Source organism: Leptodactylus fuscus, chromosome 1 (assembly GCF_031893055.1).
Source record: "Leptodactylus fuscus isolate aLepFus1 chromosome 1, aLepFus1.hap2, whole genome shotgun sequence".
Taxonomy (NCBI): Eukaryota; Metazoa; Chordata; class Amphibia; order Anura; family Leptodactylidae; genus Leptodactylus; species Leptodactylus fuscus.
In genome coordinates this window covers 103,141,770-103,156,300 of record NC_134265.1, presented here as the reverse complement: position 1 = coordinate 103,156,300, position 14,531 = coordinate 103,141,770, and positions in this window count along the sequence as shown.

The window sequence follows — 14,531 nt, the reverse complement described above, 5'->3', positions numbered from 1 at the left end:
GAGGTTATACCTGCCTGGCTGCACTGTTGACTCATTGTTAAGCTGTTTGATATCCTTCTCATATGAAGTACTAGCTAACACAGACATGCCAGTACAATACTCAGATGTAGGGTTTCTTCTCCCCAAGTGCATTATTTCACATTTATATCTTGAACTGCAAGTGCCATAGTTTGGACCATTCATCCAGCAAAGTTAGACTTATTGTCCATGTTACAAAGACTTACAGGAATCTTAACCCTATTATACCCCTTTGTGTCACTGGCAACCAGGCAATCTATACCTGCCTAATCTTCTCCTTTGACACCTACAAATATATTAAAAAGAATGTGTCCTCAGAATGCACAATATTAACAACAACCCAATCCAATCTTCAAAAAGTTATCCTTCAGCTTTTTATTTGGTACTGTGTCAAAGGATTTGCTTAAATCCGGGTTCGCAATATCCATGGTGCTATCTTTGTCCAAAATTTTGTGACATAGTCAAAGAAATTAGTAAGATTAACTTGATATGATCTGTCCTCAGTAAAAGCCTTTCCCAATTGACTGCTTTTCTATTGTGCCACTCCTTTCTAAACCTTCTTACCAACTGTGATGAAGGTCAACTGACTGAAATATCACTTGTATCTACTCAGAAATTCACATTCTATGTCTCTTATATATATATACACGTTACACGTTTAAAATTACACACCAAAATACATGCCAGTTTACTCCGTGTGAACTACCCCTATGACCGGGTCTCAGTTTCTGAGATACAGTATTCCCAAAAAATGGTCTACATTAGAAAATACAAGCCTGCAAGTCTTTCACCCTTATTCCAACTACCAAACACATGGTCACATGTCCCTTATCAGCCAATAGAAGCTCACAGGCACTCAGTCTTTACATGCACAGAGATTTACTCCAGATTTCCATAACAACCCAGCTATTTTTCTTTACTGCTGTAGGTCAGTTTTAAAGGGGCAGGGTGCTGCGGATGACACTACCACAAGGTCACATACACACAGCTTTACTCCAGGTTTCCACAAAAACTGATTGCAGGTTTTTCACTGATATTCAAACTGAGATGCACATGATCACATGATGCTTATGGACCAATTGAAACTCATAGGTTTTTCTTCACATATACACATCTTTACACCACATTTCCATAGTGACCAACCTATTCTTATAGGACCACTATACAGACCAAAAATGAAATATACCCATGCAAAACCATGTCTTTCTGCTAGATATTTATATGTGCCTTAATGGTGAATAAATACACCACTACTACTTTATGTTCATATGAGTGTGAAGACTCTTACTTGCTGCCCTCAGTAAAGTCATACTATTTTGGATGCAATAAGTTGCTGTTTTTTTCAGAGGTGTTTCCAGTGAGGCCAAAAGTTGTTGCCATAGACTTAGTGCCACTTGTCACCAGAAGAATGAGGGTGGTCACTAGGATGCTCAAAAAAGAGAGGGATGATATGTTTAATGCTTGCATCTACGATGCTGACTATTTGGTGGCTTCCTCAAAATATCCGAGATGAAATTGCTGGTTGCCACCATTGCCTGTGTTTCAGACACATTACCTACCTTGCTGCTATACTGAAAGAGATAATCTGTTAAAGCTTACTGCTGGAAGGTGTGAGAAAGAGAGCACCTGGAGAGTGTGAGAAATAGAGAGACAAAGCATTACACAACATACAATAAAAGGAAAGCCCTGCCTGCTGCTTCAAGCACACAGCAGCATTTTGACAGTTTAGTGTTGATAAAATGGGAACTTGGGAGTTTACTCCAGTGCAAACTGACAACACATATTTCTTACTCAGATACACACTTAAAAACAGCTATACTAACTGATATACAATACAAAAAATAAAACAAAAAAACTAAACTGGGATGGCACTGCTTGTGGTTTATAACCCCACTGAAATGTAATGTAATGTAATGTAAGATAAAAGATGTAATGTAATGTAATGTAAGATAAAAGATGGTTATGTATATTGATGGATTAACAAATGGATTCACCTAAATAGAAAGATACAGATGAATTTATTGAGGGAAAAAACAGCATATACCATATATACTCGAGTATATATGGTCGAGCCGACCCAAATATAAGCCGAGGCCACTAATTTTACCTAAAAAAACTGGAAAAACTTATTGACTCGAGAGGTGGGAGATACAACAGCTACTGGAAGATTTAAAAAATTAAAATAGATATCAATACAATTACATTAACTGAGACATCATGATCATGTGCATTACAGCTTAGTAACTCCATGTGCCTCATAATAATAGCAGTTAAACCCATCATGTCCCTTATATTAACCCCCTGTGTGCCTCACATAAGGATTGCCGATATGTGAGAGACACAGAGGTAATAATTAGAGATGAGCGAACACTAAAATGTTCGAGGTTCGAAATTCGATTCGAACAGCCGCTCACTGTTCGAGTGTTCGAATGGGTTTCGAACCCCATTATAGTCTATGGGGAACATAAACTCGTTAAGGGGGAAACCCAAATTCGTGTCTGGAGGGTCACCAAGTCCACTATGACACCCCAGGAAATGATACCAACACCCTGGAATGACACTGGGACAGCAGGGGAAGCATGTCTGGGGGCATAAAAGTCACTTTATTTCATGGAAATCCCTGTCAGTTTGCGATTTTCGCATGCTAACTTTTCCCCATAGAAATGCATTGGCCAGTGCTGATTGGCCAGAGTACGGAACTCGACCAATCAGCGCTGGCTCTGCTGGAGGAGGTGGAGTCTAAGATCGCTCCACACCAGTCTCCATTCAGGTCCGACCTTAGACTCCGCCTCCTCCGGCAGAGCCAGCGCTGATTGGCCGAAGGCTGGCCAATGCATTCCTATGCGAATGCAGAGACTTAGCAGTGCTGAGTCAGTTTTGCTCAACTACACATCTGATGCACACTCGGCACTGCTACATCAGATGTAGCAATCTGATGTAGCAGAGCCGAGGGTGCACTAGAACCCCTGTGCAAACTCAGTTCATGCTAATAGAATGCATTGGCCAGCGCTGATTGGCCAATGCATTCTATTAGCCCGATGAAGTAGAGCTGAATGTGTGTGCTAAGCACACACATTCAGCACTGCTTCATCACGCCAATACAATGCATTAGCCAGTGCTGATTGGCCAGAGTACGGAATTCGGCCAATCAGCGCTGGCTCTGCTGGAGGAGGCGGAGTCTAAGATCGTTCCACACCAGTCTCCATTCAGGTCCGACCTTAGACTCCGCCTCCTCCAGCAGAGCCAGCGCTGATTGGCCGAATTCCGTACTCTGGCCAATCAGCACTGGCTAATGCATTGTATTGGCGTGATGAAGCAGTGCTGAATGTGTGTGCTTAGCACACACATTCAGCTCTACTTCATCGGGCTAATAGAATGCATTGGCCAATCAGCGCTGGCCAATGCATTCTATTAGCTTGATGAAGCAGAGTGTGCACAAGGGTTCAAGCGCACCCTCGGCTCTGATGTAGCAGAGCCGAGGGTGCACAAGGGTTCAAGCCCGATGAAGTAGAGCTGAATGTGTGTGCTAAGCACACACATTCAGCACTGCTTCATCACGCCAATACAATGCATTAGCCAGTGCTGATTGGCCAGAGTACGGAATTCGGCCAATCAGCGCTGGCTCTGCTGGAGGAGGCGGAGTCTAAGGTCAGACCTGAATGGAGACTGGTGTGGAGCGATCTTAGACTCCGCCTCCTCCAGCAGAGCCAGCGCTGATTGGTCGAGTTCCGTACTCTGGCCAATCAGCGCTGGCCAATGCATCCCTATGGGAAAAAGTTTATCTCACAAAAATCACAATTACACACCCGATAGAGCCCCAAAAAGTTATTTTTAATAACATTCCCCGCTAAATAAAGGTTATCCCTAGCTATCCCTGCCTGTACAGCTATCCCTGTCTCATAGTCACAAAGTTCACATTCTCATATGACCCGGATTTGAAATCCACTATTCGTCTAAAATGGAGGTCACCTGATTTCGGCAGCCAATGACTTTTTCCAATTTTTTTCAATGCCCCCGGTGTCGTAGTTCCTGTCCCACCTCCCCTGCGCTGTTATTGGTGCAAAAAAGGCGCCAGGGAAGGTGGGAAGGGAATCGAATTTTGGCGCACTTTACCATGCGGTGTTCGATTCGATTCGAACATGGCGAACACCCTGATATCCGATCGAACATGTGTTCGATAGAACACTGTTCGCTCATCTCTAGTAATAATTATTACATTAAACATTATTAAAGTACTTTATTATTACCTCAATATGTCTCACATATTAGTCACCCTTATATGGGGCACACAGGGGTTAATATGTGGGACATGATGGGGTTAACTGCTATTAATGTGAGGCACATGGAGTTACTAAAACTAAATTAATAACTCCAAATGCCTGACATTACTAGGAATTGCAACCCCAGTATGTACCTGTGTGTTTTACTTTCACTTTAAACTCTCCTTGATGCAGAAACAGGAGCAGGGAAGTATCGAGTCAGGCAGCACAGGACTGCAAGGACCTGCATAAATTAAGTGAAGGGGGAGTGTCCTATACCATTACTGTAGCAACCACTGAAGGACACTCCCCCTTCACATAATTTATGCAGGTCCTTGCAGTCCTGTGCTGCCTGACTCGAGTATAAGCCGAGGGGGGCTTTTTCAGCATAAAAACTGTGCTGAAAAAGTCGGCTTAAACACGGTAATTATTTTAGAAGAATTTAAAAGCACCAAAGTACTTACAATATGAAAAACTCAGACTGTCGCAATAATACGTGTTTAGCATGTCCCCCATACCCCAAAGCATAATTGACATATGGTACAGCAATGTTAACAAAATAGTACATAACCATCATAACCATGCATTGTAAATAAGAAAATGTCACATCTTCAAACAATGTGTATATCATACAACAAGGACGGATGGAGGATGACCTTGTGCTTATTGTCAAAGGCTTCCTCAGGAGTATATGACAGATATACAATAGTTTGTGAAAAATGTAGGTATCAGACGCTAAAGTATCAGATGCTAAAGTGGTAAAATAAATGCAACAAAGAAAAGAGAGAGTCCAAACAACAAAAGAGAGACAAAGGAGACTGAAATGTAGATAAATAGTGGAGAGGAGTCCGATACAAGTGAGATGGGGTCCAATACAAGCGATTCAGCTGCCAGATTCAATTTGTTAATTTTGTTTTTATAGTGAGGGTGTAAAGGCTCGGTTATCCAATAGTCATTCCTTTAACTTGATGCTAAGTAACTAAAGACGTAGTTTGCCATGCTCATCAGTATCTCTGAGGACCCAGTTTCATTCTCACCCCCAAAATGCAATATTTGGTCATTGTCAGCGTCACTGTCATCATTATCATGTTTGCTATAATGGCAGTTCTCATCCAACTCATTAAAAAAAGAAGGTGGAAGAAGAGGAAGTCTTGTGCTATGCGGAATATGTCTCTCAAAACATTCCACATGTCTACTAGAAAAGGGGATCTGTGCCAGTGTAGATAAAAAGAAGATTTGGCTGACCGAACAGAAAGACAGCTTTGTAAATTATATGTTGAGGAGGAACACACAGGAAATTCACTCAGTATTTGTTGTTCACTGTTTTTATTCTCAGGAAGTACAATACTATGGCTGCTGTAAAGACAAGAAGTAGCGTTGCTGTTGCCATTCACATTCATGCTGTTAGTATTAGTACTTGCCCAAATGTTTCCTCCTTCTCCTACTTTTTCTTTTATTCTCACCAGTTTTTCTCCAGTCATTTTACTGCACTTTGTTTAGTGATTTGGCCGCAATTCTGAACACTTCGTTTTTCTTTGTTATTTATTTTTTAACAAGAAATATTTCAAGAAAAATTTCCTAACAATAAAATCACTAAACATGCATTTGGTCAGTGACTATTTATCTAAAACGGCCTCAGCTAATTAAATAACAAGGTTTTTTTTTTTCAGATTATCAAAGGTTAGACTGTATATTGGGTTCACGACACACCAAAGAAATGCTACAATAATGGGGATTTTTTTAAATACTAGCAGAGGCTACAGTTTTGGATGTATAAGCACAGTTGCGCATAAAAAGAATGCTTAAGCAATGAATATTTTTTTGAAAATAAAAAACTATGATTTTTTTTTTTTTGAGATTAGCACAGGCTGAACAGTATGTTTAGTGAACAACACAGCAAACATGCTCAGATAACAGAGATTCATTTTATAGATTAGCTGTGTATATACTGTATGCACAATTGTATATATGCTCCATCACACTGTGTATTTGTTACCCAGAGCAAAAAAAAACATGAAATTACAATAGTTGTTTTTTATTTTCAAATTAGCACAGGTTAAATTATATATTGGGTGAACACACATAAGAAAAAAGCTTAAATAACAGATATTATATTTTTTAGATTAGCGGAGGCTGCACTATTGTGTTTATATGTGCATTTATGCATAACAAGTAATATTTTTTTCAGGTTAACACACTGTGTATTTGTTGACCAGAGCAGAAAAAAAAACAAAACATGAAATTACAGTTCTTTTCAGATTAGCACAGACTAGACTACATATTGGATGAATACACCAAAAAACCACACACTCTTAAATAATAGAGATTATATTTTTAGACTAGCTCTTAACCAATGAATATTTTTTTCAGATGTATGTAATTTCTTGATTCTCTGTCTATTTTCTCTTAGTTCTTTATTGCTAGAATTCCTATTGCATTTTCAGAACTGTTCTATGATGTAGTGAGATGGATCTTAGATGTATTTGCATGTCCACCATTACAGCAACTAAACTACCCCTATCTAAAAAAAACTCCCTGCATGTTCGGATATTTTTCCGTCATAACAAATCCCTTTCTATTAGCGTATAACTGACTTGCCCATCACCGCAATCCCACTTTAGTCACATGCACATAGATGTTAACCCTTTAGTGGGGGCTGAGCCTTACAGATGCATAGTTGTAATTTTAAGATAAGTAAAGTAAAATAACTTTACATCCATATGTTTTTGTATGTAAGTGCTTTTACAATTTCATCATTTCAGATATATGAAAACAATCTAATAGTAAATACTAGATTATTAATTTTTGATAGAACACTTTGATAGGGCTGGCCTATTGGAGATTTTGCAGTATTGAACTGGTACATGTTTCACAGAAAAGCCATAGCAATTACAGTAAGTGCTTTAAAGTTTTAAAGGTTTAAAATAAATTACACAGCGACAAAATGCCAGCGCTAGTGAAATCTTCTTAATCAGCTTGACTCCTTTTATGATGACACAGCACCAGGAGCCTAAAAGGTTTTTACGGTTGAATTCTGTTGTAGAAGTGCCCATCTTTTTGGGATGTATTCAGTGGTTAGTCTAAAGTGTGACAAACAAATGTGGTAATGCACCTACGCAATACATTAAACAGCAGCAAATTGTAGACAAGGCTTTCTGTGCACACATCCCTTGTAATCAACTGCCCTACATTTACAGCATATCGCCATGACTGGTGTCATTTGGTAAGTACATTTTTCCCATTCGCAGTAAACCACTTGGCTTACTAATGATAATATACAATGGAGTACTCTGCACCATGATACCCTTTAGCAGGACTGGTGTCATCCCATGACAAATGGGCAGTCCACTACAGGAGAGAGGGTCTACTGCTATTCTATCTATTGCGTTTGCATGGTGCTTGAAGGATGACTTTGTATATACTGTCTATACAGTATAACGTTTATTTAGACTATTCTTATACTGGTCTTATATGCAACATGCTGAATGGGTGTTATAGAATTGCTAGGACAGCAATTCCCCAGTAGCTGCTGGAAACCCTGGGAAGGGGCACAAGAGACAGTGAGCCCTAAGCTGAAACCCCCCACTGTCCCTTCCTGCTTGCCTGGTCCTATCCTACATAATAGGCAGCAACTGGGAGACGGGCCCTTCCTATATACATGAAAACACAAAACACACACAAGATAAACAACAACAAAGGGAGGTCAGCTAGCCGAGAGTCCAGTAACAGTTGAGCAAGGTCAGGATAAGAATACAAGTAACAACAACAGCAAGAGAAATGCCAGCAAGCACGAGGCAATAGCAAGCCCAAATGTGAATGTGAGCCAAGAATAAATAGGGAGGAAGAACTTGCCCTGGAGTTGATAGGTGATAGGCTGGTGAAAGGCTGTCAGTCACACAGTGTTAGGATTGTGCAGTAACTGCGGCCATGATCTGGGCGTCACTGTCTGTGCCTCTGCACAGTCCAGGGTTGCAAGGGTTAATCTGCCTTGCAACAGCCGGGTGTAGTTGAGTCTTTGATGGACTTATGTGTCGACCAATGGACACTCGGATTGGGCAGCTGGGCTATCTGCTGGTGACTGCCCCTTGCCTATATAAGGGGGCTGGTCTGGATGCCCAGCGCTCTATGATCACATTCTGAAACCTGAAATGATGTGTGTGTGTATGTATGGGTTCCAGCCTGTAAATATTAATTGCCCTAGCCTAGTAAATTACCCCTGAGGTAGCAATGCCATTGTTAGCCAGGAAGCATGCTGCCTTGTATGTGTGTGGTAGAACTCAGTAGGTTCAGCTAGCATAACTTCTCAGACAGGGTGTTTGAGAGTGGGCTTGGCAGTAGTTGCCTGAGTGGTTGGGTGGAACAACTACACACAGGGTTTACTTGGTCTCTGGCTTGTCCTGGAGTTCAGGCTAGCCAGTTTGTTTATTGGTGTGGGTGCTCTGACTGCACAGAACTCTGTGATTGGTAACAGAGCAAACCTGGTTGTTTAATTTAGCTGTCAGTGACAACAACTGTCAGACACTGTTCACACCAGGGTTTTAGCAGTCAGTAGCCCAGAGGGCTCCGCAGGGTTTTTCAGTTGTTTAGTTTTTTTTTTTAATAAATCCTGCTGACCATAACACACAGCAAGACTAGAATTAACCACTTCATGAACAGAGGCAAAACTGGTTGTTTAATTTAGCTGGCAGTGACAACAACTGTCAGACACTGTTCACACCAGGGTTTTAGCAGTCAGTAGCCCAGAGGGCTCCACAGGGTTTTTCAGTTGTTTAGATTTTTTTAATAAATCCTGCTGACCATAACACACAGCAAGACTAGAATTAACCACTTCATGAACAGAGGCAAACAAGGGCAGAAGTCAGGTGTGGTGGAAATTCAGTTACAGAACTAGAGCCGTATTCATTCAGTGCAACCAAAAACTCCAAGCAAGGAAACAAACTGCACACGCCTCCTGCACCGCTGTGTGTGAGCAGAGGGTGGCGCAGTGACCTGAACAGGCAGAGATGTTACAATGGGAGGCAGAAGTTCTAATAGTGAGAGACAGAATGTTCTGGTATATACAGTATATTTATCTCTATAACAAATATAAGTACATTATGAAAATGAAGACCTATAGTTAGAATTACATTTTCCTTATCTTTAACCTCGTAACGCTCTGGTCAGTAATAGTACGTCCTGGCAAGTAGCACGTTCGCGCTCAGGTCAGTACTATTACTGACCAGTAATGGCGCCGGCACAGAAGCTGTGCCAGCGCCATTACACCCGGCACTCGGCTGCATTACACAGCCGAGGGCCTGGACGAGCTGCCCCAGTGAATTGCCGGTCAGAGCTCCACTCCAATCAGCGGTATTAACCCTCCCGATGCCGCGGACACATGTCCGTGACATCGAGAGAGTTGCGGTACATGTGGACCCCCCTGGGCACCCCCCGCGGCAAGATCGGGGGATGCCCTGATGAATTTTATGTAGCCCGGGGTCTGGTTAGTGACCCCGGGCTGCTAGGACCCCTGCTTACCTGCTTGGATCCTTGCTGTCGTGCCGTGCTGCAGGAAGTGAATCTATGCGTCTGCATAGATTCACTTCCTCTATCGTCTGCAATACATGTGTATTGCAGGCTATAGTACTGGACCAGCAATCAGAGTATTGCTGGTTCAAGTACACTAATAGGAGAAATAAAAAATGTGAAAAAAGTGTAAAAAAAAATTAATAAAGTGTGTGAAATAAATAAATAAATTAATAAAGCCCAAAAATTCCCTTTTTCTATATCAAATGAGTTAAATAAAAAAAAATACCTAATAAATAATAAAAACAATGCATATTTGGTATCGCCGCGTCCGTAACAACCTGTACCATAAAACTAAAACATTATTTCACCTACAGTCCTATGAAAAAGTTTGGGCACCCCTATTAATCTTAATCATTTTTAGTTCTAAATATTTTGGTGTTTATAACAGCCATTTCAGTTTGATATATCTAATAACTGATGGACACAGTAATATTTCAGGATTGAAATGAGGTTTATTGTACTAACAGAAAATGTGCAATATGCATTAAACCAAAATTTGACCGGTGCAAAAGTATGGGCACCTCAACAGAAAAGTGACATTAATATTTAGTAGATCCTCCTTTTGCAAAGATAACAGCCTCTAGTCACTTCCTGTAGCTTTTAATCAGTTCCTGGATCCTGGATAAAGGTATTTTGGACAAACAATTCAAGTTCAGTTAAGTTAGATGGTCGCCGAGCATGGACAGCCCGCTTCAAATCATCCCACAGATGTTCAATGATATTCAGGTCTGGGGACTAGGATGGCCATTCCAGAACATTGTAATTGTTCCTCTGCATGAATGCAGAGTTGATTTGGAGCAGTGTTTTGGATCATTGTCTTGCTGAAATATCCATCCCCGGCGTAACTTCAACTTCGTCACTGATTCTTGAACATTATTCTCAAGAATCTGCTGATACTGAGTGGAATCCATGCGACTCTCAACTTTAACAAGATTCCCGATGCCGGCATTGGCCACACAGCCCCAAAGCATGATGGAACCTCCACCAAATTTTACAGTGGGTAGCATGTGTTTTTCTTGGAATGCTGTTTCTTTTTGGACGCCATGCATAACGCCTTTTTTTTATAACCAAACAACTCAATTTTTGTTTCCAAAATGAAGCTGCCTTGTCCAAATGTGCTTTTTCATACCTCAGGCAACTCTATTTGTGGCGTACGTGCAGAAACGGCTTCTTTCTCATCACTCTCCCATACAGCTTCTATTTGTGCAAAGTGCGCTGTATTGCTGACTGATGCACAGTGACACCATCTGCAGCAAGATGATGCTGCAGCTCTTTGGAGGTGGTCTGTGGATTGTCCTTGACTGTTCTCACCATTCTTCTTCTCTGCCTTTCTGATATTTTTCTTGGCCTGCCACTTCTGGGCTTAACAAGAACTGTCCCTGTGGTCTTCCATTTCCTTACTATGTTCCTCACAGTGGAAACTGACAGGTTAAATCTCTGAGACAACTTTTTGTATCCTTCCCCTGAACAACTATGTTGAACAATCTTTGTTTTCAGATCATTTGAGAGTTGTTTTGAGTAGCCCATGATGCCACTCTTCAGAGGAGATTCAAATAGGAGATCAACTTGCAATTGGCCACCTTAAATACCTTTTCTTATGATTGGATACATCTGGCTATGAAGTTCAAAGCTCACTGAGGTTACAAAACCAATTTTGTGCTTCAGTAAGTCAGTAAAAAGTAGTTAGGGGAATTCAAATCAATAAAATGATAAGGGTGCCCATACTTTTGCACCGGTCAAATTTTGGTTTAATGCATATTGCACATTTTCTGTTAGTACAATAAACCTCATTTCAATCCTGAAATATTACTGTGTCCATCAGTTATTAGATATATCAAACTGAAATGGCTGTTGCAAACACCAAAATATTTAGAACAAAAAATGATTAAGATTAATAGGGGTGCCCAAACTTTTTCATAGGACTGTATATGGTAAACGTGAAGAAAAAAAACGAAAAAAAAAACGCTGAAAATAATGATTTTTTTGCAATCTCACATTAAAAAATATGCTATAAAAAGTTATCAAAAAGTCGTATGTACACCAAAATAGTACCGATGAAAAGCACAGGTTGTCCCGCAAATAATAAGCCCTAAACCAACTCTGTCAATCGAAAAATAAAAATTTTACGCATCTCAGAAGATGGCGATGCAAAAATCATTGATTTATGTCCCCAAATGGTTTTTTGTTCGGCAAAATTACTAATGCATAAAAAAAACCTATAAATGAGGTATCGCCGTAACCGTACCGACCCGCAGAATAAAGGTCACATGATACTTATGCTGTACGCCATGTGGAAAAACATTTAAAAAGTAAAATGCAATGCCAGAATTGATTGATTTTTTTTTATCCAGCAAAAAAAGAGTTAATAAAAAATAGTCAATAAGTTATAGGCACCCAAAAATGGTGTCATTACAAAATGCATCATATCCCAGAAAAATACAAGCAATCGTATGGCCACATCAACACAAAAATAAAAAAAATATAGCTTGAATAATGTGAAGACAAAAAACCCCCAAAATCGCCAAATGCGTCAGGAGGGGAATATATCAGCGGTGCGAGCGTATGTCAGGGTACAGACCAGTTTTGCAGCTTACAAGAGAAAAAACAATAGAAGAGACCCCCAAAGTGACCCCCCAATCATAGGAGCTACTGGGACATAGTAGGGAATTTGGAGCTCCCAATGTCCTCTGCACCACTTACATATTTCCTCTTCACCATCTGTTGTGCAGTCACGTCTGGGATACTAATACTCACTACACCCCCTGATAAATTCTTTGAGGGGTGCAGTTTCCAAAATGGGGTCACTTTTGGAGGTTTCCCACTATTGTGGTACTTCTAGGGCTCTGTAAATGCAACATGGTGTCTAAAAACCCTCCTAATGAAATTGCTGCCCGAAATCCCTAAAGGTGCTCTTTGATTTCTGAGGACACGTATTGAGTCACGTTGCACAGTAGGGCTGTGAAGGTAGACCATGTCCATTCTTATTTTTATACATGCTTTATACTGCTTAAGAAATTATATTTTTCTTTGTGCAACGTTTATACATTAAGATGGCGCCTGTATCCAGTACCACACCCAGATGCTGACGCACATGATAGTCATGTGGTTTACAAGAAAGACAGTATCATTTCCTGGGAACTCGAAAACTAAAAGATGTTGACATTTGGAAGGACAGTGGAAAGATTGCACAACAAAATGAACATAGGTTGATATACAACCATCCGAAATTGAATGCTCCAGCATCAGAATTTCTCCAATAAAACGTAACTTTTATTTGTGAAAGAACATATTACGTTCCATAAAATTCAATGAACCATGGTCGATGGCAGAATAAAGGTACAAAGAAACGTCTGGCGACGCGTTTCGGGGCATTAACGCTGCCCCTTCCTCATAGCTAGGTTGATATAAGCTGATTGAAACCAGGATTGTCCCCATTGTAGGAAAACTGTTATTAAAACTTAGAAACTCAGTAAGGTGTCCGAATTTGAGAACGTGTATGTGTATGTTGATAGATAAAAAAAAAAAAAAAAAAAAAAACATAGAACAGATTATCTTTGTAATGATGTTTTGGTTTTAGGAAAAAGAAAAAGAGAGAGAAAAATTCCTTTGTTCTATACTAAGTGAATTAGAAGTCACTCCCATACCTGTTGTGTAATGTCCTGTGTGTATGATTTTGTTGTGTGACCAGGAGATTGATTTGATCCCTCAGTTAATGTTTCTGCTTTCTCTGCTGATATATATAAGTGTTCTGAATATGTACCTAACCTTATTGTATTGATATTATGAGATTGTACAAATGTGTTTCTGTTTCTTTAAGAGAGATTGCTGAGGTCTGTAGTCCTACACAAGACACAGCTATGAGATACAAGGGGGGGGGGGGATACCCAGCCGCAGCTATGAGTGGGATAGCATGATAAGATAATACTGGCTCTTCTTGTATTGTCTAGCTTTGACCTTGCAGAGACTCTCTCACAGAACATGAAGTACTTTTGGGAAAAAAAAAAAAAAAAAAAAAGGTCCAGTCCACGTACATTAAGTTATGTTAAAGTTCATTTCTCTGACAAGTCACATTTGCTTGCTGCATTAGAAGGTTTTTGTTTTGGTTTTGTTTTTTTTGTTTTTTTTTCCAGGGGGGAAAGACAGCACAGCCATTGTTGTTTGTTTTCCAGCACGCCCCATCCTATTTGTTACCGTTGGCAGCTGCACCTATTCTTTCATTAGGGGTGACCATCTTTAGTATCCCAGTCCCTAGCCTCTTTCAGCTCTCACCCCACCTGTCTGTTAGGTCTTCGTGTTTAGAGAGCCAGAAGTTGTCGGGGCCAAGTTTAGCTTGGGAACAGCTGACCAACACCCGCAGGCAGGGCCTAGTCAGCCAGTAGCGCCAGGGAGAGTTTTCCTACCCCATTCCCATAGAGGTGCATGCAGCATTCAGTATATGGTTGTTTGGGCATTGACACAACCGAACCGTGATGTTATCAATATCTTCAAGGGGGGGGGGGGGGATGTGAAGAAGCCTAGGAAGAAGCCTAAGATAACTTAAGAAAATTTTGCTGATATGAATCTATTGATAACTTTTTTGATTGAGCTCTATTATAGATGGTCTTATATTTGGGAAAGATGGTGAATCCTGCATCAGATATGCCACAGTCACCGTATATGAGGTAAACCAAGCGTAAGGAGACCTATTAT